The 26,153-nt window shown below is 47.1% G+C and overlaps 1 protein-coding gene across 5 annotated transcripts in view; it reads right to left on the bottom strand.

Annotated features, from left to right (window-relative positions):
• Positions 1 to 26,153, bottom strand: part of LOC144498658 (FYVE, RhoGEF and PH domain-containing protein 4-like) — a 270,760-nt gene that overhangs the window by 106,406 nt on the left and 138,201 nt on the right. Inside the window, exon 1 of one of the 5 annotated variants that reach the window (XM_078220110.1) lies at positions 1,806 to 1,920. The exons of the other annotated variants lie outside the window; for them this stretch is intronic. The gene's annotated coding sequence lies outside the window, so the exon portion shown is untranslated. Of the gene's footprint in view, positions 1 to 1,805; positions 1,921 to 26,153 lie in introns of those variants that run through there. 5 annotated transcript variants of the gene reach the window in all.

Genomic DNA, 26,153 nt, shown 5'->3' on the forward strand with positions numbered 1-26,153 from the left:
AGTCTCAGATGACCACAGGTTGCTCTCCCCTTTGAGGGGGAGAGCTGACTGGTGGTGATTTAACCTGAGGATCACCACATCTCAGGCGAGGGGCAAGGTTGAGGAGGCGGACCTTCTTGAATAACCTGATGAATAGTCATCAGTGTAAGCGGGTAGTGGTAGAAAGTTAAACCTACATGCCTCCACTGCTAAGGAACAGAGTTGGATTTCGGCCACCCTCTGGCCTGGTGTTTGACGTTTAAGTGGAAGCCTCCATAGTTTGGATTTCTAAGGTATAGGGTTAAATCACCATTCTAATTCACCAATCCGGTTCTCCCAGCTGGGAGTTGCGCTTATGAGTGTGGAGTTCGACATGCCAGCACTGATCTCCTGACCTGTCCTCTTTCCTAGCATGGTTCCTTAACGGGCGACACAAGACCTATCAAAAACATCCAACAGATATAGAAAGGAATGTTTTGCTCAGAACAAGATTTAATTTTATATGCTTAGCAATAATTTACACTATTTTCTATAGAGTTGTAAATTAATATTCCACAAGAAGGCTAATATTGAGGAACAGTATATTTTTTTATTAACCATCTCTTATTGTTTTGGAACTTGTAGCGATAAAATAATTTGGTAGGGATTAAATAGAAACTCTTTTTGTTTATTCCACTCCCATTTTCTTACATACTCTTTCCTGTAGATTAAGAAACTAACTTCTGTGAGGGTATGGTACACTGAAGCCAGAACCTCATATAGCTGGGCATTTTTCAAATGTAAATGAAGCTAGTCAGAATTGGGAGACTATTCAACCATGAATGACATCATACCTTTCTTGTCCAATAACTGTTCAAAAGACACAGGGTCCTGGAATAACGCTCAGTAATAAGAGTCTGAATTATACAAGGCATGTGGTCCCTGTCACCTCCCCATTGGCTGCCCCGCTAAAATGACGGGTGGAGTCCATCCAGGGAATGACAGTTATCCCACAGCCATTTAATTGCCAACTGTAGGCTGGAAGCGGGATTTCCACTCCTCAGGAACAGGGATGCTTTTGTCAGCCAGTACTACACTTGGGGCTTGAGAAGGCATTCAGCGACGGATGGAAACTTTATAATTATTCGGGAGTTGGGTGTGGGGGCTGAAATTTGAGAGATCCAAGGTAGTAACACCTTGCGGAAGGGACTTTCCTAGGGGACCAGGAGCCAATTAAGAGAGACCAACTCCTGCTCCCCACCAGTCTGTGCACAGAAACCTGACAAGCTGGCCACTTGGCAGCAGTCTCAGGTTGAACCATTGCAGTGGAGGATGGGACCCTTAAGTGAACAGCTACATGTGCCTAACTCACTCATCCACCCAAATTCTAGGTACAGATATCACCTCCTCCTCCTTCAGGTCCTATGCCTTAAGAGGGTGTTGGTGACCATCGACTTCCATAGGATTAGTCCATGATTATGCTTGGCAAAGTACAGCATGGTTTCACAGATATGTACATCCATAAATTTTTAAAAACACTATCTCCATCCTTGTTTCCAACCAAAGTGAAATAAGTGTACTAGCGTCTCTGCGAGGCAGTCAAGAAACAGCTTTCATTTTAAATTGTAACAACAGAAAGTGATCAGATGTCTTGGCAACAATAGTGACAGTGGATTAGCATGGACTTTAAAAAGCCAAGCACTATCATTGTTCTAATATTATAGCCAGATAACATCCAAGCCTTCTCTGTAAATGAGACAAAACCCAAGTTTGACAATAGTCTAACATAAGCTGTCAATTCAAACAAAAACAAAGAAATAAACATATTTTCTTTTGAAACCAATTACCTTTAGATAGTTAACAATAGCTTTTTGTAGATTTCATTGAGTATTCGTAGGATATCTAGTCCAATTTCCAAGTTATAATCCTTTGGCTACACAAGTGTCAGAGGCTACTGAGCTCAACTTCCCTATTCGTCCTCTCTCCTAATGACACAACACAATCAGGAAATGGTACAAACTCGTGGCATGCACAACAGTGACGTTAATCGTGGACAACCTAACTATGACTGATCGAGTTCCTTATTCTATCAATCTTGTTCTTGCAGCAAAATAGCTTCCCTCTCTTAAAACATTCAGTCAAGATGTGTCATTGATCATGGTGAACTGCAAAGCTTAGGTCAGAAAATGTATCAGCTGAGAGGGACAACATTTCGATCAACCATTTGTTCACTTATCAGTATCCTATTGTTTTCATAACCATTTCTTTCCCACATTTTTACAGTACCACCACAATTCTAGTAAACAGAACTGTACTCAGAATTGTGACTCAGGAGAGGATTCTGTTCCAATGCATGTTAGAGGGTTGCATATTCATGAACCTAGTGTGACCAAATCAGCCCCCTTGCTTAGGGAGCTTCCCTCAATTGGGTCTTTGGTATCCTTGGAACTTCTGCTGGCAACCTGGTAATAACAGTTCTTGTATGTGGGGTATGTGCATGTACAGTACTGTGGCTGTCATAGCTTGTACCCAGCTAACATTCCTTAGCGCCTGCTGGTTCCTCCAATGCTTGAAATGCAGCTTGCTGTATTTTTGGAGCAGTAATATTGGGGGTGGAGTGAGCTCCTGCAGAGTAAAGGCGATGCAATGAAAGGGGATAGATCTATAAATTAGTTTAAGGTGTAAAACTTTGATGTCAATTATATGACAAAGTATTGCACAAAAACAAAGGAGGAAAGCAATGCCATATTTAAGTGACTCTTACTAACAGACTCTATAAAGAATAACTCGAGAAATTATTGAAAATGAAGGTGAAAATAATCTTTCTGAAGAAATTTTGCTTGGTGATTTATGTTGAAGTGAATTTGTGCTTTGAAATTCAAAACCATGATTGGGCCACATGACATGAACAGGGATTAAATGTTGTTCAAAACAGGTACATCTTGCTTCAAATGCAGGCAGCATATTGGTGAGGCAGCTCTCAACAACTTCTCCTAACAGTGCTTTCACTAAACTTGACAGTTGGATTTTTCCATCAGGATTGTCTGCTCACCTAAACACTTTGGAAGTCTCCTGGTATTGGAAGATGCAATGTACACCATTTAATCCAAAAAACAAGTTTGTCGTCCACAATTGTTGCTGACCATGCCCACCAGCTCTAGACCACGAAGTATAAGTTAGAATATTTAATTCAATGTAAGATTATGCAGTGAAAACAATATTAAGTGAAATAACGATGGGATTAAGATAGAAGGATGAAGGAGATGGAAAGAAAAAATATTTTACTTTTAATTTAAAAAAATCTTCTGCAAAGATGAAATTCTGAAGGAATAATACTCCATATTCATAAAATTAAATTTTCAGGGCCTGAGAAGTTGTTTGCTTGTAATTAATTTTTATCATGTCATGAGAATGAACCATGTCTTAACTCTTTCTGGAGTGTTTAGGATGTAACTAACAGATAAGTGCTGCATCTTTACACCTTCATGTATTTGAATGCCGGCAAGATACCACTCTAGCTGGCAGATTACAGCACGGTAGCACAGTGGTTAGCATTGCTGCCTTACAGCATTAGGATCCTCGGTTCAATTCTGGCCTTGGGTGACTGTGTGGAGTTTGCATGTTTTCCCTGCGTGGGTTTCCTTCGGGTGTTCTGGTTTCCTCCCACAGTCCTAAGATGTGCTGGTTAGATGGATTGGCCATGGTAGATGAGTGGGGTTAAGGAGATAGAGCAGAGGGAAGGGTCTGGGTGGGATGCTCTTTTGGGAGTCGGTGCAGACTTGATGGGCTGGATGGCCTCTTTCTGCACTGTAGGAATGCTATGGTTCTATGGAATAGCAAAGCAAAATGGTCAGCAACAATTGTGGACGACAAACCGGGAGATATTAATATCGCCAACTCCAGCCTGGAATGCGACAGGCTCATAACACTTCTGTCACCTTCACAGCCACTGGCAATGACATCCTTGCCCCCCCATCCCCAAGGCTGCATTTCTGCCTGCATCAGATGCAGATTCAGTAAGGACCTCCTTAGTGAAACAGAGATGTCTGAGGCAAAGTTCCTTGCTGAGGTTGAGGCAGGAGAACTCTGTTCCCTGAAAACCCTGGTGGATTTTGTCTCCTGCTGAGAAACTTTCTCCCCCTTCCCACTCCTTCCTCTTTGAGCAGCTTGTCTTTCTCCATGTCAGGACCAGGTCCTTCAGTGCCTGCCACACCTCACCAAACATTTCCACAATCTCTGCAACAGACGATTGAAATCAGTCAGCAATTAACCTGTTTCTGTGTATGTGACTGATCCTCCCAGCTGCTGAACATGTGTTGAGCTGTGTGGGGTTAGAAAAGGGCCCTACCTGGGCCGTGGTGGTTAGTCCAGGCTGCCCATTGACTGACAACACAATTTGTCTAATATATATAGTTTCAGTGGACACTCCTTGTGCCTGTACTAACACCTCACCCAAGATGTCATGTGGTGTGCCTACAACAGACTTTGCATGCGTGCTGCAGACCCCATTTTGGAATGATAATGCCAAAAAGACAGGCACTACACACTCGAGTTCTGGAGCCCTATGTCTTTACTCCAGCTATAACACTGAGTTTGTCACTGGACAGTTACTTTTTAAAATAAAATTAACTAAACAAGTTTTGTGTTGAAGACATACAGCTGATACATGTGTTGCTCAATTAAGATACCATAACGTATTTTGTTCCAATTAAAAGATTATTCAAAAATCTAACGTTTAATTATACAATAGAGGCAGAGGATAGCTTATTAACTTTAAACTTATCAAATGTGTGGTTTTAATAATTGATTATCATTCCAAGAGCCCATACAGCAGATCACAGAAAGGGAGGAAATCTCCTCTGTTTACTGGGAAACTCACATCAGTTGAACAAAGAAAACTAATAGACATTTAAATGTTGCAGGAAGCTTGTTTCTAAAAATAATGGTTAGAATTTGATTTAATCAGAATTTAGTTGGAAACCCCAAATTAAGTGAAAGTAAAAATAGAACCTTTAAAGTTAAAACAGAATTGTTTGTCGAAATAGCAAAAGCTAGCACTTTTTGTGGAAAAGCTTGTGGAGCAGATAATCAGCCTGCTGACAATGCAGAAATAATAACACTCTTATTTCCCTTTCCACTTTCACATTCTGACTAGTATGGCTGTAACGGAGCAATCATTCCAATTCTGCCTGCAAATTCAAAGCTGTCAATGTTTTCATCTAGCTAATAGAACCAAAATAACTTTGCATATCTAAAAAAATTACCTTACTATAAATACATCCGGCACCATCAGCTTTTTAAAGGGGTTTTTATTTACACGGCATCCCTTCACTTCTGAAGGTATCTTGATCTAGGGCTCTGGACAGTCCTTCATTTACTCACCAAACTACCAATTCTTCATGTGTGCACTTAGACAGTGATTGCTAGTGAATTGTGTGTGTAGGGGCACATGTGACCAAAGCTGTCTACAGACAATATCTACGGTACACTATTTGGCACTTGCTTTTGTTAACTTGATCAGCAGTCATAGACTGCCTATCAGGAGTAGGAATCCCGGTTGTTATTTCACTCAAGTTGTTGCTTATTGCAGCGCCCCACATCATCCCAGCTGACAATTGCCAGCTCAGCATAAACAGGAAGCAAAGAACCAAAACCCTAGGCTTTTCTGAAGTGTTGTCTGCATCACAATGTGATGCCTCGTTTTCGTATTTTCATTTTAAAACAAAAAAAACAACTGATTCCTATTGAAAAGCAGTTCTAGCATCTAGTGGCAAAGGTTAAGTGACACACCCAGTACAACCTGTCACATCTTACATGCATTGCAAAAGGGAGTCTCAGTTATGGAATTTACCACCATGTCAATGGAAACACGCTTTGGAATCCTATTTCCTTAAATGGTGAGCTTTTTGGCTCAATGATTCGAGTCCAGTACCACAGCTGCTGAAGTTAACTTGTAAATCCTTTACCATTACCCTCTTCTATTCCTGCATTTTCCCCTGACTATAGCTCCATACAGTATGCACACGAACGCAGTTATTGTTCTCTGTACATAAACGCCTAGCACGTCTGCACAGATGTTGCCACAGTTGACTTTAAAAGCCAGCAGAGGTCCTGCCACTGTGGTGAGCCCTTCCTGCTGGCTTGGCAACTTCTGGCTATGTTTTAATATTAAATTCCAAATACTCGGAGGAGGTGTTTGATTTTTGTTTTGACTAGGAACCAGTTGAGGCCGCCACCTTCATTTATGCACAAACTGTTGCCCTAATGACAGTTGGAATCAGGCTATCTTTCAGACCTTGACATGCTGCTGAAACCTCAGGATCTGATAGCTATTAGTGCAGCCAGCTGACCAAAGATAGGGGTTATAAATCCATGACCCAGTGGGATGGTGATGATTGGAGGCAGCAGTACATGTTCAGCCTCCTCCAGCCTTCCCCCTTCAGAGCACCGGAATGGAGGAGGAGAAGGTAAGGAATTAGTGGTAGTATATAACTGAGTAGTCCTCTGAGAGATGGTTATCATGATGCCCTCTTCTATGCAGGCTGCTACCACATCCTATCTAGGCCTTTCTGTGAATGCAGAGCTACAAGTGTGAGCTAGAACATTTTGCTGAGCTACTTTTGACCTATTAGCAGAAAAAGCACAACCTTCAAACTCCAAAGGCTCTTTCAATAACTATTCTTGCATAGGCAAGTGTCTCTTTGTAGTGACCCTCTGGTGTTGTTTTGGTCACTTTTAGCAGGTTCATTATCCATAGGAATTGGGAGTATGTTACTCACAAGTTAACTGTTGATCAGCTTTTCTTCTTTGAAAAGATCAGGAAAAGATTATTTCGAAGCAGAAATGCATTGCTAACTCCCAGCATAACAACTTGTTGCATTCTTTGTATGTTGTCCATACAGCAATGGAAGTCCTTTCTGTTGTGGAAGTTGCAGGTGTTGTCTGTAGAAGCTTGTAGAACAACATGTGTGCCACCAATTGTATCCCAGGTCTTAGGAATGCCAGCAATCCCATAAAACTGAAAGGTTTACATCTCACTGCTACTTCCTGTAAAGTTTGTCAGTCAGCTAATAAATGCATGACCCTACTGTTGCTATATAAGAGGTAGGATTCTCCCCAAAAAATTCTAAGTGCCGAATTCGTGTAAAAGCTGGATTTTTCAGCGGGATTTTCAAAATCAATCTCCCAAACTCTGTGCACTGCTGAGTACCCTAGTGTGAATCTCACTAAAAATGAGGGGGTGAGCCTATTCCTGCTGGCGAGGCCGACAGCATAGTGCTGTGTGGGCTACTGCGTATGCGCCGATCTGTCAGCACCGAGATTGGCACATGTGCAGTGGCCCTGCACTGCCGGCCTCCCGATCGCTGGGCAGCAGAGCACAGCAACCCTGCATCACTGGCCGTTCGACCCGCCTTCCCCCCCCGCCCCCTCTCCTTTACCCTCAACCTCCTGGGGGTCCTCCATAGCTCCCCTTCACTCCAGCGGGGTTGGGCCACCAGCTCCTCGTTAGTGGGAGCTGTTGTAAATCTCGCTGGAGTGGAAGACTTCCGGCAGAAGTGGAGGGGTGGGGGGAGGAGGCTAAGCGGGCCCGCTAACGAAATGCAAATTGTAATTGAAATAATCCAGCAGCCGCAGATGCGCGGAGGCCATGGCGCCCAGTGGGAAACCCGCTGCACGGCCCTGCTGATGTCTCCCAACCTGCCACACTGCCAGAGTAGCGCAGCGGGCTGGGAGAATCGCCCCCAAGGTTTCTCCAGGCCTGCCTGAAATGACCATTTGTGATAAAGGTTGTATGCAGTTGTCACTTTTGTAATTATGGACAGAGAACTGTGGGCAAATAACCATGGCCGCAGGTCATTGTACAATAGATTGAGAGCTCCCCCAGTGCCTGTGCTAAATTACAGTTTTCTAATATACAAATTCTCATTAAAGCCCTCAAAAAACTCACACTATCTGTATATCTTTTGGAGAAGCCAGGAGGGAATAAGGTTAACATTCTCCTACCTCCACCTTCTGATACAGAACCTCCATTATGATTGCATACAATGGGACATATATAAGGAATGTCATACCCATTCCTTTAAGTAGGGTGGGGGTTAATTTATCCTGTGGATATATTATATCCTTTGGTACAGGGAAAAAGATGCCCCAGAAAACAAATTGCTCCAAAAGTAATTCCTAAATGTAGAGGTCACTAATCAAATTCTCCCTCATTTTCAGCCTCAAAAGTTTCACATGTCTCCCTATCTCAGTCGATCCTCATCACAGTTGTGTCTTATATTCCTTATTTTAAAATCTAAGCGTGTTGTAATAAATTCTGGGCAGGTAGATCAAGTGAAAGGCTAAAAAGCACCTAAACTTGGGGAATTGATGTTTGGACAGATAATCACTGAAAAATGTCTTGCAGTCTATCCCACTGGCAATTTTACATCAAAAGTGTGTGGAATCCAAAGGCCAAGTTTAGATGAAAATGCAACAAAATGAAAAAATAATCTGTTGGTTGGTGTCAAAACAGAATGTGACTTCATAACTCCCCAATCTACCCTCTCCTTCACCACTCCCATTCACAAAATTTATTCTTGTTTTACTCCCCCACAATCAGAGGTAGAGTACACTTGGGGAGCTACAAGCTGGGTGTCTTCTACTCAAAATTACAGAACACAAAACTAACCGAGAGCAAGTATCAAACAAAGACAGGCAACTTTAGCCTCGCTCTTATTGTGAATCAGTTAGCAGTATAGCAGAAATCTATTTTAACATTTACATATTGTATCGAAGCAGCAACAAAAGATCAACTTCCCCATTTAAACTGTTTCACCAGCTTCTTCCTCTAATTTACAAAGTAGAAAAGTACACTTTGAAAACAAATATGAACAAATTGAGTCAGAAGCTTAACTCGTCTGAAGGTTCAAAATTACTTTACTTCCTTTTGAAATAAGAACTGCAAATATAGATGATTGGCTCATTAGACCAGAATTCTCCGAGCTCACCCGCGGCTGGAATTATCTGGTCCCGCTGCCGTGAACGGAGATTTGGCTGAGTGACAAATTCTCCAATCTCACTGGCAATGGTAGCAAGGTGAGAGAGACCGGGGAATTCCAGCTTATGGCACTGAGCAGCAAGTGGAATAAAAAGATTTTAGATCTGCCTGTGTCAATTTAGCTGGCATCAATTGGGGCTGTATGAGAAAAGGACAGGTGAGCCTTAGGCTCACGGGCAATGACGGAGGGAAAATGGGGAGAAAATGATCAGGGCTCGCATTGCTGATCACTATCCAGTGACTCACTGCTATGTTCACCCACATGTGAACAGTAGCTGAGGATATGATTGAGCTGCAAAGCTTCCAAAAGCAAATAGCCTGGCTGCACTCATTGCCCAGGTGCTCCCCTGAACAGTGTCATAGAGGTTTACAGCATGGAAACAGGCTCTTTGGCCCAACTCGTCCATGCCGCCCCTTTTTTTGTAACCACTAAGCTAGTCCCAATTGCCCGCATTGGGCCCATATCCCTCTATACCCATCTTACTCATGTAACTATCTAAACGCTTTTTAAAAGACAAAATTGTACCGGCCTCTACCACCACCTCTGGCAGCTCGCTCCAGACACTCACCACCCTCTGTGTGAAAAAATGCCCCTCTGGACCCTTTTGTATATCTCTCCCCTTTCACCTTAAACCTATGCCCTCTAGTTTTAGACTCCCCTACCTTTGGGAAAAGATATTGACAGTGGCCGTATGGATGTGGGTGGTATAGAGGGATATTACATTATAATACAGGAAGCAATCAGCATCACAAGAGGACAAGAGGAGAAACATAGTGGTGAAAAAACAGGAAGGTTAAAATCTAGATTATAAAACCACATTTTTACTATATGGTTTGTTCCTTTGGTGAAAAACTGATAAAAGATCAAATCTAGAAAATGGAAGGTGATCAGAAAATTTGATTGAGGTTTATGTGACTGGCAGCTTCCAACGTCTGAGCCCTCTGTTGATTGGCCTGGTTGTAGGATGCTTAACTGCAGCATTTCTGGGATCTTCCTGGCAATGATTCCAGCCTAAAGATCCTGGCGAACCCCACTTCTAACCTTTAACAAGTACGCAGTATTCATCCTGGTGCCTAGGTGGTTAGATGTTGTTAGGAGTTGTTAGGAGTTTACTATAGGCCCCCAAATAGTAATAGAGATGTGGAGGAAGAAATTGCTAAGCAGATTATGGATATGTGTGGGGGTCACAGGGTAGTTGTCATGGGGGACTTTAACCTTCCAAATATTGATTGGAACCTTTGTAGGTCAAATAGTTCGGATGGGGCAGTTTTTGTGCAGTGTGTGCAGGAGGGTTTCCTGACACAATATGTGGATAGGCCGACAAGAGGTGAGGCCACATTGGATTTGGTACTGGGAAATGAACCGGGCCAAGTGTTAGATTTGGTTGTGGGAGAGCACTTTGGAGATGGTGACCACAATTCGGTGTCTTTTATTATTGCAATGGAGAGGGATAGGGCCGTACGGCAGGGCAAGGTTTACAATTGGGGGAGAGGTAATTATGATGCGATTAGGCAAGAATTAGATGGGAACAGAAACTGTCAGGGAAAGGCACTAATGAAAAGTGGAACTTTTTCAAGGAACAAATACTGGGTGTCCTTGATAGGTATGTCCCTGTCAGGCAGGGAGGAAATGGCCGAGTGAGGGAACCATGGTTCATGAAAGAGGTGGAATGTCTTGTGAAAAGGAAGAGGGAAGCTTATGTAGGGATGAGGAAACAAGGTTCAGATGGCTCGATTGAGGGTTACAAGTTAGCAAGGAATGAGCTGAAAAAGGGGCTTAGGAGAGCTAGGAGGGGACATGAGAAGTCCTTGGCGGGTCGGATCAAGGAAAACCCCAAGGCTTTTTACTCTTATGTGAGGAATAAAAGAATGACCAGGGTGAAGTTAGGGCCGGTCAAGGACAGTAGTGTGAACTTGTGTATGGAGTCAGTAGAGATAGGCGAGGTGATGAATGAATACTTTTCTTCAGTGTTCACCAAGGAGAGGGGCCATGTTTTTGAGGAAGAGAAGGTGTTACAGGCTAATAGGCTGGAGGAAATAGATGTTCGGAGGGAGGATGTCCTGGCAGTTTTGAATAAACTGAAGGTCGATAAGTCCCCTGGGCCTGATGAAATATATCCTAGGATTCTTTGGGAGGCAAGGGATGAGATTGCAGAGCCTTTGGCTTTGATCTTTGGGTCCTCGCTGTCCACGGGGATGGTACCAGAGGACTGGAGAGTGGCGAATGTTGTTCCTCTGTTTAAGAAAGGGAATAGAAATGACCCTGGTAATTATAGACCGGTTAGTCTTACTTCGGTGGTTGGTAAATTGATGGAAAAGGTCCTTAGGGATGGGATTTATGACCATTTAGAAAGATGCGGATTAATCCGGGATAGTCAGCACGGATTCGTGAAGGGCAAGTCGTGCCTCACAAATTTGACTGAATTTTTTGAGGAGGTAACCAAGTGTGTTGATGAAGGTAGGGCAGTTGATGTCATATACATGGATTTTAGTAAGGCGTTTGATAAGGTCCCCCATGGTTGGCTTATGATGAAAGTAAGGAGGTGTGGGATAGAGGGAAAGTTGGCAGATTGTATAGGTAATTGGCTACCTGATCGAAGACAGAAGGTGGTGGTGGATGGAAAATTTTCGGACTGGAGGCAGGTTGCGAGCGGAGTGCCGCAGGGATCAGTGCTTGGTCCTCTGCTCTTTGTGATTTTTATTAATGACTTAGAGGAGGGGGCTGAAGGGTGGATCAGTAAATTTGCTGATGACACCAAGATTGGTGGAGTAGTGGATGAGGTGGAGGGCTGTTGTAGGCTGCAAAAAGACATAGATAGGATGCAAAGCTGGGCTGAAAAATGGCAAATGGAGTTTAACCCTGATAAATGTGAGGTGATTCATTTTGGTAGGACTAATTTAAATGTGGATTACAGGGTCAAAGGTAGGGTTCTGAAGACTGTGGAGGAACAGAGAGATCTTGGGGTCCATATCCATAGATCTCTAAAGGTTACCACTCAAGTGGATAGAGCTGTGAAGAAGGCCGATAGTGTGTTAGCTTTTATTAACATGGGGTTGGAGTTTAAGAGCCGTGGGGTTATGCTGCAACTGTACAGGACCTTGGTGAGACCACATTTGGAATATTGTGTGCAGTTCTGGTCACCTCACTATAAGAAGGATGTGGAAGCGCTGGAAAGAGTGCAGAGGAGATTTACCAGGATGCTGCCTGGTTTGGAGGGTAGGTCTTATGAGGAAAGGTTGAGGGAGCTAGGGCTGTTCTTTCTGGAGTGGAGGAGGCTGAGGGGAGACTTAATAGAGGTTTATAAAATGATGAAGGGGATAGATAGAGTGAACGTTCAAAGACTATTTCCTCGGGTGGATGGCGCTATTACAAGGGGGCATAACTATAGGATTCATGGTGGGAGATATAGGAAGGATATCAGAGGTAGGTTCTTTACGCAGAGAGTGGTTGGGGTGTGGAATGGACTGCCTGCAGTGATAGTGGAGTCAGACACTTTAGGAACATTTAAGCGGTTATTGGATAGGCACATGGAGCACACCAGGATGATGGGGAGTGGGATAGCTTGATCTTGGTTTCAGATAAAGCTCGGCACAACATCGTGGGCCGAAGGGCCTGTTCTGTGCTGTACTGTTCTATGTTCTATCTATGTTCTAGATGGAAGCAAGAGTGGGGCCAAGGAAAGTCCTCGTGAAATCCCTCCACTTGTACCACTCCCCTCTAACATCGTGTGCCATGCTCAAGGGTACATTTCGTTCAACTGGGTCCCACTGGAAGCCTGGCTGATTTTCTGCAAATGCCTGTACTCCTCAGCTAACTTACACAGGAAGTACATCTCTGACTGAGGAAATTCAATATGCCGGTTTAAATAGCACAACACACTTCAATATTCTTAGAACTTGGCCCTTAGGAGACAAGTATTTGTCATGTTACTGCAGTTAACACAACTAATAGCATAAAGTGAAGTCCAATAAACCTTAATGGAAGTAGATGCACTTAGTGTCTGCCACTGAATGTCAACGCACTGTTTGTGCATTTCAGCAGCAATATCTAGAAGCAGAAGTCAAGAACAATAACATGACGGCAATCATCCCAGCATTGTTCCTGAATTCAGCATGTAGGGGACAGAGTGTGGGCTCAAAACAATTTGGGAGCTTGATGCATAGATTACGTGTAGCAAGAAAGCAGTAGACTAAGGGGGGGGAGTCTGACCAAAAAATAGCACAGCGTTGGTTGCAGTGAGAAAAACAGCATGTTTCTCTCCACATCCTATCACACTCTGTCACAAAAAAGCAGATGGGCATGTTTCAGTGTCATGTGGAGGGGGCAGGATCTCAACATGCCAGCAAAGCATGGCTACACTGAGATCAGGGCACCATTCACCGCCCCCCGCCCCCCCCCCCCCCCCCCCCCGCCCCCGGCATTCACCGCCTACAATCGGAGCTGACATTTCTCCCCATTGTCCACCACCACCCTCCCCCGCCACCCTTCCCCTTGAACATCAGACCCCTTAACTCCCTCCAGCGGAAACCCCATTCATCTTCTCCCCTGAACATCAGACCCCTTACCCACCTCCCCCCACTCCAGCAGTCAGTACCAGCAACAACTCCACCCCCATCTTCCCTCGAATATCAAACCCCTTACGTCGCTGGCGAGGGGTGGCGAAAATCGCAAGTCATGATCTCACCGGCCAGATTTGCGACTTACAGGTTTCGTTGGATATTCAGCTCCCGCTGCCAATCCCGCAGATGGCGAACGCGGGCTCAAGATCACCCCTGAAAAGTGAAATCTTCTGCTCTGAAGTCTATGTTGAGTGGTAGCCGCAGAAGTTGGAGGGATTCTCACTGGGCAGTGGAACGGTTGAACATGCAGAATCTTGTGCTGTCCATCTCTTTATTTATGCAGAGCACGGCAAATCCCCTGGTGGGCTTGGCAGGAAGTTGCCTGCCTGCTGTCACTTCATGGGGTCGAAGCCATATTTAAAGGGCATCATTCACTCACCGCAGACCAGGGGGTTCCAAAATACTCAACAAGAGATTGTCCAAAACAAGACAGTAACTGTCGGCCCAACAGTTCAGCAGCACCATCCTGAAGATTCTCCTTCAGGCCATCCAGGAAAGAGAGGAGATGCTGTTTCCCCATAACGGCAGCAGGTGGCAGCAAGAGGTCCTCCCATCTGACCATAGTGGCCTGGGAGCAGGGCAGTGCAGGAAAAGGATGAGTGATCTGCTGTGCTCTGTTAGGGTAAATGCATCATCTATTCACTGCAAACTGACACTCTTAAAGGGCATCAGGCAGTCTAAGGATTAGAATGCACAGGGATGTCACACACAACCAGCATATGGATATTAAACTTAATGTCTGCCGGCCATTTTGTGCCTCTAATCTTATTTTAGATGCAGGACAAATGACTTCTTAATCTCTTACTGGGAAGGGTGAGTGGGTGAAGACCAGCCATAATTAGAGTGCTAACCACTTTTGACAAACAGGCCACAGAGGAGGAGGTGGGAGGAGTGTGACCTTGCCTGTCAGAAGGTCAGATTTGACTCACCCAGGAACCCAGTGAGGTTGCATTCTGATGCGCGATATAACTCACGAGGCTAGAGGTACTCGGGGAAATAAAGGCTTTTATTGACTACAACAATAGAGCTACCATATATAATACACGATCCCAGACTAAAGGGTCCCAGAGCAGTGACCTTTATACCTCTCCCAGGAGGCGGAGCCCGACTGGGATGTACCATAAGAACTATATTACAGGTAGAACAGCCCAACCCTAACCCCAACAGTAACATATATACAGACTCATAGTACTGGCCAGACCCTGGCTCAGCACTACCTGATGGGAACCAACAATGGTTCACCACATTCACCCCTCCTTTGAAAACAAAGGCCAGCGGGGTACAAAACACAGAACAATTGTTCATCAGTCTATAAGTTCAGACGGTCTGGGGGACCGCACCGTCGTTGTGACCTCCTCAACACCGGCGATGACACCGGTGTAGGCACTCGCGGTGGCGTTCTCCCCAAGGCGGTGTCCAACGGCTCCTCCAATGTCTCACGGGCCGGTAGACCCCGAGGTGGTGACAATCCGCTGAACTCGGGCACGCCTTGAAGTGGCGACCATCTCCTGGACTCAGGCAAGCTGTACACGGGAGTAAAAGGGTTAAGTGATGGTCCCGATGCTGCCCGCGCCGTGTCAGGAGGGGAAACAATAGTTGGGGGATCTCTAACAGGAGGTATGGGAGCGACAGGGGTTTCCAAGCCCCCTGCTGGCACCAGGTCTTGAATCGAGACCGTGTCCTCTCGCCCGTCAGGGTATGCCACATAGGCATACTGAGGGTTGGCGTGGAGGAGATGGACCTGTTCAACCAAAGGGTCGGACTTGCGGGTCCTAACATGTCGCCGCAGGAGGACAGGTCCTGAGTACGTCAACCAAGACGGTAATGAGGTCCCAGAGGAAGACTTCCGAGGGAATGAAAACAGTCTCTCATGGGGAGTAGCGTTGGTTGCCGTACACAGGAGTGAGCGTATGGAGTGGAGCGCATCAGGGAGCACCTCTTGCCAACGGGAGACTGGAAGGCCTTTAGACTTCAACGCCAGTAAGACAGCCTTCCAGACTGTAGCATTCTCACGTTCAACCTGTCCGTTACCCTAGGGTTGTAGCTCGTGGTTCTACTAGAGGCAATTCCGTATGAGAGCAGGAATTGCCTCAAGTCATCGCTCATGAACGACGAGCCCCTATCGCTATGGACGTAACAGGGGTACCCGAACAGGGTGAAAAGATCACGAAATGCCTTGATAACCGTGGCAGCGGTCATATCGGAACAAGGAATGACAAAGGGGAATCGTGAGTACTCATCAACCACATTGAGGAAGTACACGTTCCGATCTGTCGAGGGAAGGGGGCCCTTAAAATCTACACTCAGTCTTTTGAATGGATGAGTGGCCTTAACGAGTTGTGCCCTGTTAGGTCGGTAGAAGTGCGGTTTGCATTCCGCGCATACCCGGCAGCTTCTGGTTATAGACCTGACATCCTCCACCGAGTAGGGTAGATTCCGGGCTTTTATGAAGTGGAAGAGCCAAGTGACCCCTGGATGGCAGAGGTCATTGTGGAGAGCCTGCAATCGATTCTCCTGCATACTAGCGCATGTTCCACGCGACAGGGCATCCGAGGGCTCGTTGAGTTTCCCTGGACGATACATGATGTCGTAATTATAGGTGGAGAGTTCGATTCTCCACCTCAAGATCTTATCGTTCTTGATCTTGCCCCGTAACGTGTTATTGAACATGAACGCCACGGACCGTTGGTCCGTGAGCAGGGTGAACTGTTTTCCCGCCAAGTAATGGCTTAGAGTGTGTGTCACTTTGAGTTCCTGCAAAGCTTGTTGGGGCGGGGGTTAACCAGCATAGCAACAACACTGAAACTTTAAATTAATTATTTTTTAAAAATTTGTCTTCTTATCACACCTGCTTCATTTGTACAGATAGGTAAAGCTATTCTGTGGGTCAGCTTGATATTAGTTTTAACCTAAAACTGAATGTTGACGACAAGTCTATTGTCCCCTAACAACCCACAGAAGTTCTGACTGTAAATAACTACCAATGGCTGAATAAGTAAAAAGAGGAAATTTGAATCATCTACATACCATTTGTAAAATGAAGTGAAGAAAGACTACAAAAGTGCACAAAGGCTTTTGAAATAGAGAGTTGTGTATAGAACGTAGCTTGTAGATAAGAAAATCTATTTTTAAGTGCTTTCATTACATATGTTAAAAAGAGCCACTTGTGCCTTTCGCAGCCAAACATTTAAAAAGCAAACAGAAATGTCTGAACAAATGTTGTATTTTTTCATCCTACCTCCTAGTCTTGAGTTGAAGGAAGTAACAAATGCTTTTAGCAACATTGCATCACTTCCTTTACACCAAGTGCAATAGCACACTACATGAAGGATGTTTGTATGAGTTCATGGTGGTGATGTGGGGGGGGGGGGGGGAAGATTCTGGTCATTTCGTCTCTTTTGCCTTCTCATATCCCTACACAAGGTGGGATAATATTCAACTCTTCATTTTGATCCTATCAACATGTATTACACCAACATTGAATATACAATCGTACTTGAGCAGGCCTTAGAAAACAATCAAGAATCATACAATGGCAGTTGGTGAGTTGACAGATTATCGGGGTGAGGTAATAACTGGGCTGTCGTCAGAACCCTGCAGGGGAATTTGTCTTCAGATTTGGTGGTGGGCTTAATTAGATTATGCACTGGATGTCAGATCACAGGGGGTCTTCACAATGCAGTGGGGAGGAGGGGGAGGGGAATGTTATGGGGGGGGAATTTTACCATTTTGAGTCTAAGTGCCAGATCTGGGCGTCAAATAGATCCGCGCCTGGAATCCTCTTTCCAGCGCGCTCATACGCGTTTTGCCGGCTCCGGCCCGATCCGCGCTGTGGGCGGGGCTTAGCGCTGGCGGACCGATCGGAGCTCTGAAATGCGCATGGGCAGCTCGAAAAAAATCTGACAGAGCGCCCGGGCACGAAAAAAAAAAGCAGACAGCAGAGAGAGCGGCTCTCTGCCGTTCATCCTGTGGGGGGGGGGGGGGGAGGTGGGTGTGACCGATCATCCCGAGCGCGGGGGGGGGGGATGTGACATCTCATCCTCTGGTCAGGGGGGGTTCCGCTGCCTGTCTGCAGCCGATCCCTCCTGGCACCATCACTGGTACACTACCAGCCACAACCATCTCTCCCGCTCTCTCGCACCTGCAGGGAAGAGTAATCTGTGGCTGGTAGTGTAGCAGTGATGGTGCTGGGAGGGATCGGCCGCAGACACGCAGCGGAATCCCCCCGACCAGAGGATGAGACATCACACCCCCTCTCCTCCCCTCCCCCCCCAAGAGGATGATCAGTCACACCCCTCTCCCTCCCCCTACCCAGGGGGATGATCGGTCACACCCCTTCTCCTCCGCCACCCGCCCCCCCCGGGGATGATCGGTCACACCCCCTCCTCTCCCCACCCCCCAGAGGATGAGACGTCACACCCCCTCTCCAGCCACCGCCCCCCCCCTCCCCCCCAAGGGGATGATCGCTCACACCCCCTCCCCTCCCAGGGGATGAGATGTCACACCCCCTCTCCAGCACCCCCCCTCCCCCCCAAGGGGATGATCGCTCACACCCCCTCCCCTCCCAGGGGATGAGACGTCACACCCCCTCTCCAGCCCCCCCCCCCCCCACCCCACCAAGGGGATGATCGGTCACACCCTCTCCCCTCCCAGGGGATGAGACGTCACACCCCCTCTCCTCCTCCCACCCCCCACCCCCCCAAGGGGATGATCGGTCACACCCCCTCCCCTCCCAGGGGATGAGACGTCACACCCCCTCCTCCTCCTCCCACCTCCCTCCCGCCCTGACCAGAGGATGACCTGGGTCAGAGAGCCGTTGCAGTCTCTGACCCCGCTCTTCGGAGGCTGCAGCGGCGACTTCAGACTTTTATTTTGCAGGTCGGTTACAGCGCGGACGCGGATCGGGCCAGAAGACGGTAAAGTGGGATTTGGCGGTAGAGTTGGGCGCGCGGTTCATTAAGTTGATTTAAATGCATGCAAATGCATTTAAATCATCGGGCCGCCCAATTCGGGTGTGCGCCGGACCCACGCCCGAATCGGGTGTCGGTAAAGCCGCGATCTGCTTGGAATCGGGTGCAGATCGCGGTATAGGCCCGACACCCAACTTTACCGCGATATCGCGCCCGTTTGTTAAAATCAGGCCCATGGAGTCCTCAGTTGCCAGGAAAGGGTGGGCATCTTGGTGAGTTCAACAGATCCTGAGAAAGGGGTATTTGAGGGGGGTGTCAAAAGATCCTGGGAGGAGGGAGTGTTGGATGAAAGTGACAGAAGATCTGTTTGAGGGACGATGGAAAAACATTCCCACTCTTTCTGGCCCACAAGCACCGCTCGAATATGCACCTGATTGCTGGCTATGCAATTTCTGTCTCCCATTAGCTGTCAGCTTGCCTGAGTCTTGGGAAAATTAACCAGCCAGTATTAAATTTAAAGTGGTTGCCAAGATCTGCAAAAGGAATCCTCATTATCAGTTATAATCACAGTCCCTCCTCTCTCTCGAGTGGGATATTCGGATATCCTCAAACCTGCCATGATTAAACTGCATTTGCAATGTGTTTCAGATATTTTCCTATTTAACATCCTCCACCACACCGACCTGGTCTCTCTGGACCAGAGTCAGAGTTGTTAAAAGTCCCTCCATAGCATCGCTTTGCCAGAATGAATATTACAAACTTAATCTTCAGTAGCTGAAGCTATGCCTTACACACAGGTAGATGCTCATCATAGATCAATGATCACAGACCCTAAACTTTCCATTTTATTTTATTTTTTAACTCAATTTTTTTTTCCCTTAAAGTTACAAAGCCAATGCTCAGAGTGCTCCCAGCAGACTGAAATTCACTCCTTGCTTGCTCCAAAAATCAAATTCAAAAAACAATTGAATCCAATTCATGATCCCCACAAGACAGACAAACAAAATCCAAGCTGACAAGATAAGGCATTGTAACCCATCTTGGACTTGATCCGACACTTCATCTTAGTCTAAAGGCCGAGAAGCCCCTGGAAATTGCTGCAGGGATTCATCAGGGCATATTCCTTAGCTCAGTCATTTTCACTTCTTTATTCAATGACCTTCCCTTCAGTCTAACATCAAAGTAGGACTAAGCACTGGAAGGATTATTCATTATATAATGTTCAGCTTCATTTCCATTCCCTCTGATAATAAAGCAGCTCATGCCAACCTGAAGCAGGACCTGAACAACATGTGCTAACATGTGGCAGGCAACATCTGCACTAAATAAGTGTCAGGTAATGACCGCTGGAGGCCTGCAGCCACTAATTTTTGTAATTATCCATTTTTGCATTTTATTTCTGCTCTGCTGTTGATTTGAAGCCGACAGTGAATATTTAAAGTCATTTTGTATTAGAAACATAGAAAAACTACAGCACAATACAGGCCCCTCAGCCCACAAAGTTGTGCCGAACATGTCCCGACCTTAGCGATTACTAGGCTTACCTATAACCCTCTATCTTACTAAGTTCCATGTACTTATCTAAATGTCTCTTAAAAGACCCTATCGAATCCGCCTCCACCACCGTTGCTGGCAGCCCATTCCACGCACCCACCACCCTCTGAGTGAAAAACTTACCCCTGACATCTCCTCTGTACCTACTCCCCAGCACCTTAAACCTGTGTCCTCTTGTGGCAACCATTTCAGCCCTAGGAAAAAGCCTCTGACAGTCCACTCGATCAATAACTCTCAACATCTTATACACCTCTATCAGGTCACCCCTCATCCTTCGTCGCTCCAAGGAGAAAAGGCCGAGCTCACTCAACCTATCCTCATAAAGGTTAAAAAGTAGGGTCACTAGGGTGGCCATCTCTGGGCTGCTCCCAATGCCTCGTGCCAGTGAGGATAAGAATAGGGAGTTGGTTCAAATGAATGCCTGGCTAAAGGACTGGTCCAGGAGGGAGGGCTTTATTTTCATAGACCAATGGGAGGTTTTCAGGAGAGGATGGCACCTGTACAAGAGGGAGGGGTCACAACTAAGTTGGAAGGGCACAAATATCCTGGCTGGGAGCTTTGCTAATGCAGTTCGGGGGGGTTTAAACTAGTATGGCAGGGGGGTGGGGATCAAACTATTAGGTCTATAAGTGTGGTGGCTGGGGACGAGCTTGGGGCTGGGACAAGGCTGGCAAAGAAGAAGAGCACTCTGGGGGAGGACGACCTCACTGAGCCTGGGGGTCTGGAGTGCTTATACTTCAATGCAAGGAGCGTAGCAGGTTAAACAGACGAACTTGGGGCCTTAATGCGCACGAGGAATTTGGATGTGGTTGCGGTGACAGAGACTTGGTTGAAAGAGGGACAGGACTGGCAGCTGAATATTCCAGGGTACAAGTGTTTTAGGCGAGACAGAGGAGGGGCCAAAAGAGGTGGGGGAGTAGCGGTATTGGTTGGAGAGCATATTACAGCGGTGCAGAGGGAGGACAATTCGGAGGAGTCGTGTAGCGAGTCACTCTGGGTGGAGCTTAGAAACAGGAAAGGCGCAGTCACTATGTTGGGGGTGTACTACAGGCCCCCCAACAGCCCAAGGGAAGTGGAAGAATGGATATGTCAGGAGATACTGGATAGGTGCAGGAAATATAGGGTTGTTGTAGTGGGAGACTTCAATTTCCCTGGTATAGACTGGAAATCGCTGAGGGCAGGGACTCTGGATGGTGAGGCATTTGTAAAATGTGTACAGGAGGGTTCGTTGGAACAATATGTGGACAGCCCAACTAGAGAGGGGGCTATACTGGACCTGGTGCTGGGGAATGAGCCCGGTCAGGTCTTCAAAGTTTTGGTTGGGGAACATGTGGCAAATAGTGACCACAATTCTGTTAGCTTTAGGATAGTGATGGAAAAGGATGAGTGGTGTCCCAAGGGTAAGGTGTTGGATTGGGGGAAGGCTAACTTTATTGGGATCAGGCAGAAATTGGCAGCTCTTGATTGGGAGAGGCTGTTTGAGGGTAAATCCACATCTGGTATGTGGCAGTCTTTTAAGGAACGGTTGTTAGGGCTACAGGACAAGCATGTGCCTGTAAAAAAGAAGGATAGGAAGGGTAGGATTAGAGAACCGTGGATAACCAGGGAAATTGAGGGACTGGTCAAAAGGAAAAGAGAGGCGTATGTTAGGTCCAAGCAGCTAAAAACGGAGGGAGCTCTGGAGGAGTATAATGAAAGTAGGAAAATACTCAAACGGGGAATTAGAAGAGCAAAAAGGGGTCACGAAATGTTCTTGGCAGACAGGATTAAGGAGAATCCCAAGGCATTTTATTCATACGTTAGGAACAAAAGGGTTGTTAGGGAAAAAATCGGACCTCTCAGGGACAAAAGTGGGGACTTATGCTTGGAGCCCAAAGAGGTAGGGGAGATCCTAAATGAATACTTTGCATCGGTATTCACTAAGGAGAGGGATGTGTTGACTGGGAGTGTCTCGGAGGGGAGTGTTGAACCGTTGGAGAAAATCTCCATTACAAAGGAGGAAGTGTTAGGTTTGTTAGAGAATATAAAGACTGACAAATCCCCAGGGCCTGATGGAATCTATCCAAGGCTGCTCAGGGAGACGAGAGGTGAAATCGTTGGGCCTCTGACGCAAATCTTTGTCTCGTCACTGGACACAGGTGAGGTCCCAGAGGATTGGAGGATAGCCAATGTGGTCCCGTTATTTAAGAAGGGTAGGAAGGATAACCCGGGTAATTATAGGCCGGTGAGCTTGACGTCCGTGGTGGGGAAGTTGTTGGAGAAGATTCTTAGAGATAGGATGTATGCGCATTTAGAAAGGAATAAACTCATTAACGATAGTCAACATGGTTTTGTGAGAGGGAGGTCATGCCTCACTAACCTGGTGGTGTTTTTTGAAGAAGTGACCAAAATGGTTGACGAAGGAAGGGCCGTGGATGTTGTCTATATGGACTTTAGTAAAGCATTTGACAAAGTCCCTCATGGTAGGCTAGTGAAAAAGGTTGGATCCCATGGGATAAAGGGGGAGGTGGCTAGATGGGTGGAGAACTGGCTTGGTCATAGAAGACAGAGGGTGGTAGTGGAAGGGTCTTTTTCCGGCTGGAGGCCTGTGACTAGTGGTGTACCACAGGGCTCTATATTGGGACCTCTGCTGTTTGTGATTTATATAAATGATCTGGAAGAAGGAGTAACTGGGGTGATCAGTAAGTTTGCGGACGACACAAAACTGGCAGGACTTGCAGATAGTGAGGAACATTGTCAGAGGCTACAGAAGGATATAGATAGGCTGGAAATTTGGGCAAGAAAATGGCAGATGGAGTTCAATCCTGATGAATGCGAAGTGATGCATTTTGGTGGGAATAATGTCGGGAGGAGCTACACGATAAATGGAAGAACCATAAAGGGTGTAGAGACGCAGAGGGACCTGGGTGTGCAAGTCCACAGATCTTTGAAGGTGACGTCACAGGTGGAGAAGGTGGTGAAGAAGGCATATGGCATGCTTGCCTTTATAGGACGGGGCATAGAGTATAAAAGTTGGGGTCTGATGTTGCAGATGTATAGAACGTTGGTTCGGCCGCATTTGGAATACTGCGTCCAGTTCTGGTCGCCACACTACCAGAAGGACGTGGAGGCTTTGGAGAGAGTACAGAGGAGGTTTACCAGGATGTTGCCTGGTATGGAGGGGCTTGGTTATGAGGAGAGATTGGGGAAACTGGGGTTGTTCTCCTTGGAAAGAGGGAGGATGAGGGGAGACTTAATAGAGGTGTATAAAATTATGAAAGGCATAGATAGGGTGAACGGTGGGAAGCTTTTCCCCGGGTCGGTGGTGACGTTCACGAGGGGTCATAGGTTCAAGGTGAAGGGGGGGGGAGGTTTAACACAGATATCAGAAGGACATATTTTACACAGAGGGTCGTGGGGGCCTGGAATGTGTTGCCGGGCAAGGTGGTGGAGGCGGACACACTGGAAACGTTTAAGACTTATCTAGACAGCTATATGAACGGAGTGGGAATGGAGGGATACAAAAGAGTGGTCTAGTTTGGACCAGGGAGCGGCGCGGGCTAATTGTTCCTGGTTTCTCGTTTCAAGGCTTCATTCTATGATCATCTTGCTGGTGCCAGTACAGAGTGAGACTGCGGATAGTTGGGAACCTGTCTCGGGGGCAGGGAATTCATATGGTGTTCGTGGAAGTGGAAATGACTAGGGTTGGGAAGCATTTTCCGATCGGGGCCATTGTGATCTCCTGGACTCGTTTCGATCGCCTCAGGGGGTCGGAGAGGAATTTCCCAGATTTTTTTTCCCCATATTGGCCCTGGGGTTTTTCACTCTGGGTTTTCGCCTCTCCCTGGAGATCACATGGTCTGGAATGGGGGGGTGGGGGTAAGTTAATAGGTTGTAATGAACAAAGCATCGTAGCTGTGAGGGACAGCTCGGTGGATAGGATATTGGTATGTAGATAGGCTGGAAAATTGGGCGGGGATCCTGGATTCAGGATTCAATCCTGGACCGGGGAGCGGCGCGGGCTTGGAGGGCCGAAGGGCCTGTTCCTGTGCTGTATTGTTCTTTGTTCTCTTTGTTCTTTGTAAAGCATGCCCCCCAACCCAGGCAACATCCTTGTAAATCTCCTCTGTGATAAACTAGCAATCAAGCAAAGACTAGTTTGTATGCAAGAACAAATAGGCTTTTATTCGCAAAAGACTTGGAGCACACCCATGCTGATGAACTGGTCCGGCGACTGAGGCAGGGAGATTGGGAGCAGTCATCTTTATACCTGGACGGGGGGGGGGGGGGGGGGTGGAGGAGTCTCAGGCAGGGCCGGCAGGGGCATGCCCAGGCATGTCACACATACACACAGGCAATAAGCTTAACAGTGGTTTACCACATTCACCCCCTGCTTTTAAAAAAGAGTCCAACGGGGGTGAGGTGGGTGGAATGATATTTACAGAATTACAATTTTACAAATTCAGTCTCTCTGGGGGCTTGATCTGCCGCTGCGACCACCGTAATGCCAGTTGTGGTGTCGGTTCCGGTGGCCGCGGTGTTGGTTAAGGTGCCAGGCCGTAGTCGCTGGAGTCATTTGTAGTCCCTTCCGGTTGTCGGGTGCATGGTGGCAGCTCCTGGGGCTCAGGCGTGCTGTTTACGGGGGTTGGGGGTGTGGGGTTGTGGGTCGTCGTGGTCCCTGGGGCACCTGCGGGTGCCAGGTCTCCTGCCCGTCGTGACACGCCACGTAGGCGTATTGAGGGTTGGCGTGGAAGAGCTGGACCCTTTCGACCAGGGGGTCCGACTTATGGGTCCTCACGTGCTTCCGGAGCAGGACAGGGCCTGGGGATGTCAGCCACGACGATAGTGAGGTCCCTGAGGAGGACTTTCTGGGGAAAACAAACATTCTTTCGTGAGGGGTAGCATTGGTAGCTGTGCAAAGGAGTGATCTAATCGAGTGTAGTGCATCAGGGAGGACCTCTTGCCAGCGGGTAACTGGAAGACCTTTAGACCTCAGAGCTAGTAAAACGGCCTTCCAGACTGTCGCGTTCTCCCTATCTACCTGTCCGTTCCCCCTGGGGTTGTAGCTGGTGGTCGTACTCGAGGCTATGCCTTTGGAGAGCAGGTACTGTCGCAGCTCATCACTCATAAAGGAGGATCCCCGGTCGCTATGGATATAGCTAGGGAAACCGAACAGGGTCAAGAGGCTGTGCAGGGCCCTGACGACTGTGGCCAAGGTCATATCTGGGCAGGGAATAGCGAAGGGGAAACGTGAATATTCGTCAATGATGTTGAGGAAGTATATGTTGCGGTCAGAAGAGGGGAGGGGGCGTTCGAAAGGGCGGGTGGCCTTTATGAGGTGTGCTCTGTCTGGCCGATAGAAGTGCGGTTTGCACTCTGCGCAGACTTGGCAGTGTCTGGTTATAGACCTGACTTCCTCAATGGAGTAGGGCAGGTTACGGGCTTTAATAAAGTGAAAAAACCTGTTGACCCCCAGGTGGCAGAGGTCGTTGTGGAGAGTCTGCAATTGGTCTATTTGTGCGCTGGCACATATTCCCCGGGACAGGGAGTCTGGGGGCTCATTGAGCTTCCCGGGCCGGTATAAGATGTCATAATTGTCGGTGGAAAGCTCAATTCTCCACCTCAATATTTTATCATTTTTGATCTTGCCCCGCTGCGTGTTGTTAAACATGAATGCAACTGACCGTTGGTCCGTGAGTAGGGTGAATCGTTTACCAGCTAAGCAATGGCACCAGTGCAGTACAGCTTCCACTATGGCTTGGGCCTCCTTCTCAACAGAGGAGTGTCGAATTTCAGGGCCTTGGAGGGTTCGTGAGAAGGCCACGGGTCTGCCCGCCTGGTTAAGGGTGGCGGCTAGGGCGAAGTCAGACGCATCGCTCTCCACCTGGAACGGGATGGATTCGTCTACAGCGTGCATCGTGGCCTTCGCGATGTCTGCTTTGATGCGGTCGAAGGCCAGGTGGGCCTCTGCTGTCAGGGGAAAAGAGGTGGATTTGATGAGCGGACGGGCTTTATCCACATAATTGGGGACCCACTGAGCGTAATACGAGAAGAAGCCCAGGCATCTCCTCAGTGCTTTGAGGCTGGTGGGG

The sequence above is a fragment of the Mustelus asterias genome, chromosome 9 (genome assembly GCF_964213995.1).
Source record: "Mustelus asterias chromosome 9, sMusAst1.hap1.1, whole genome shotgun sequence".
Lineage (NCBI taxonomy): Eukaryota > Metazoa > Chordata > Chondrichthyes > Carcharhiniformes > Triakidae > Mustelus > Mustelus asterias.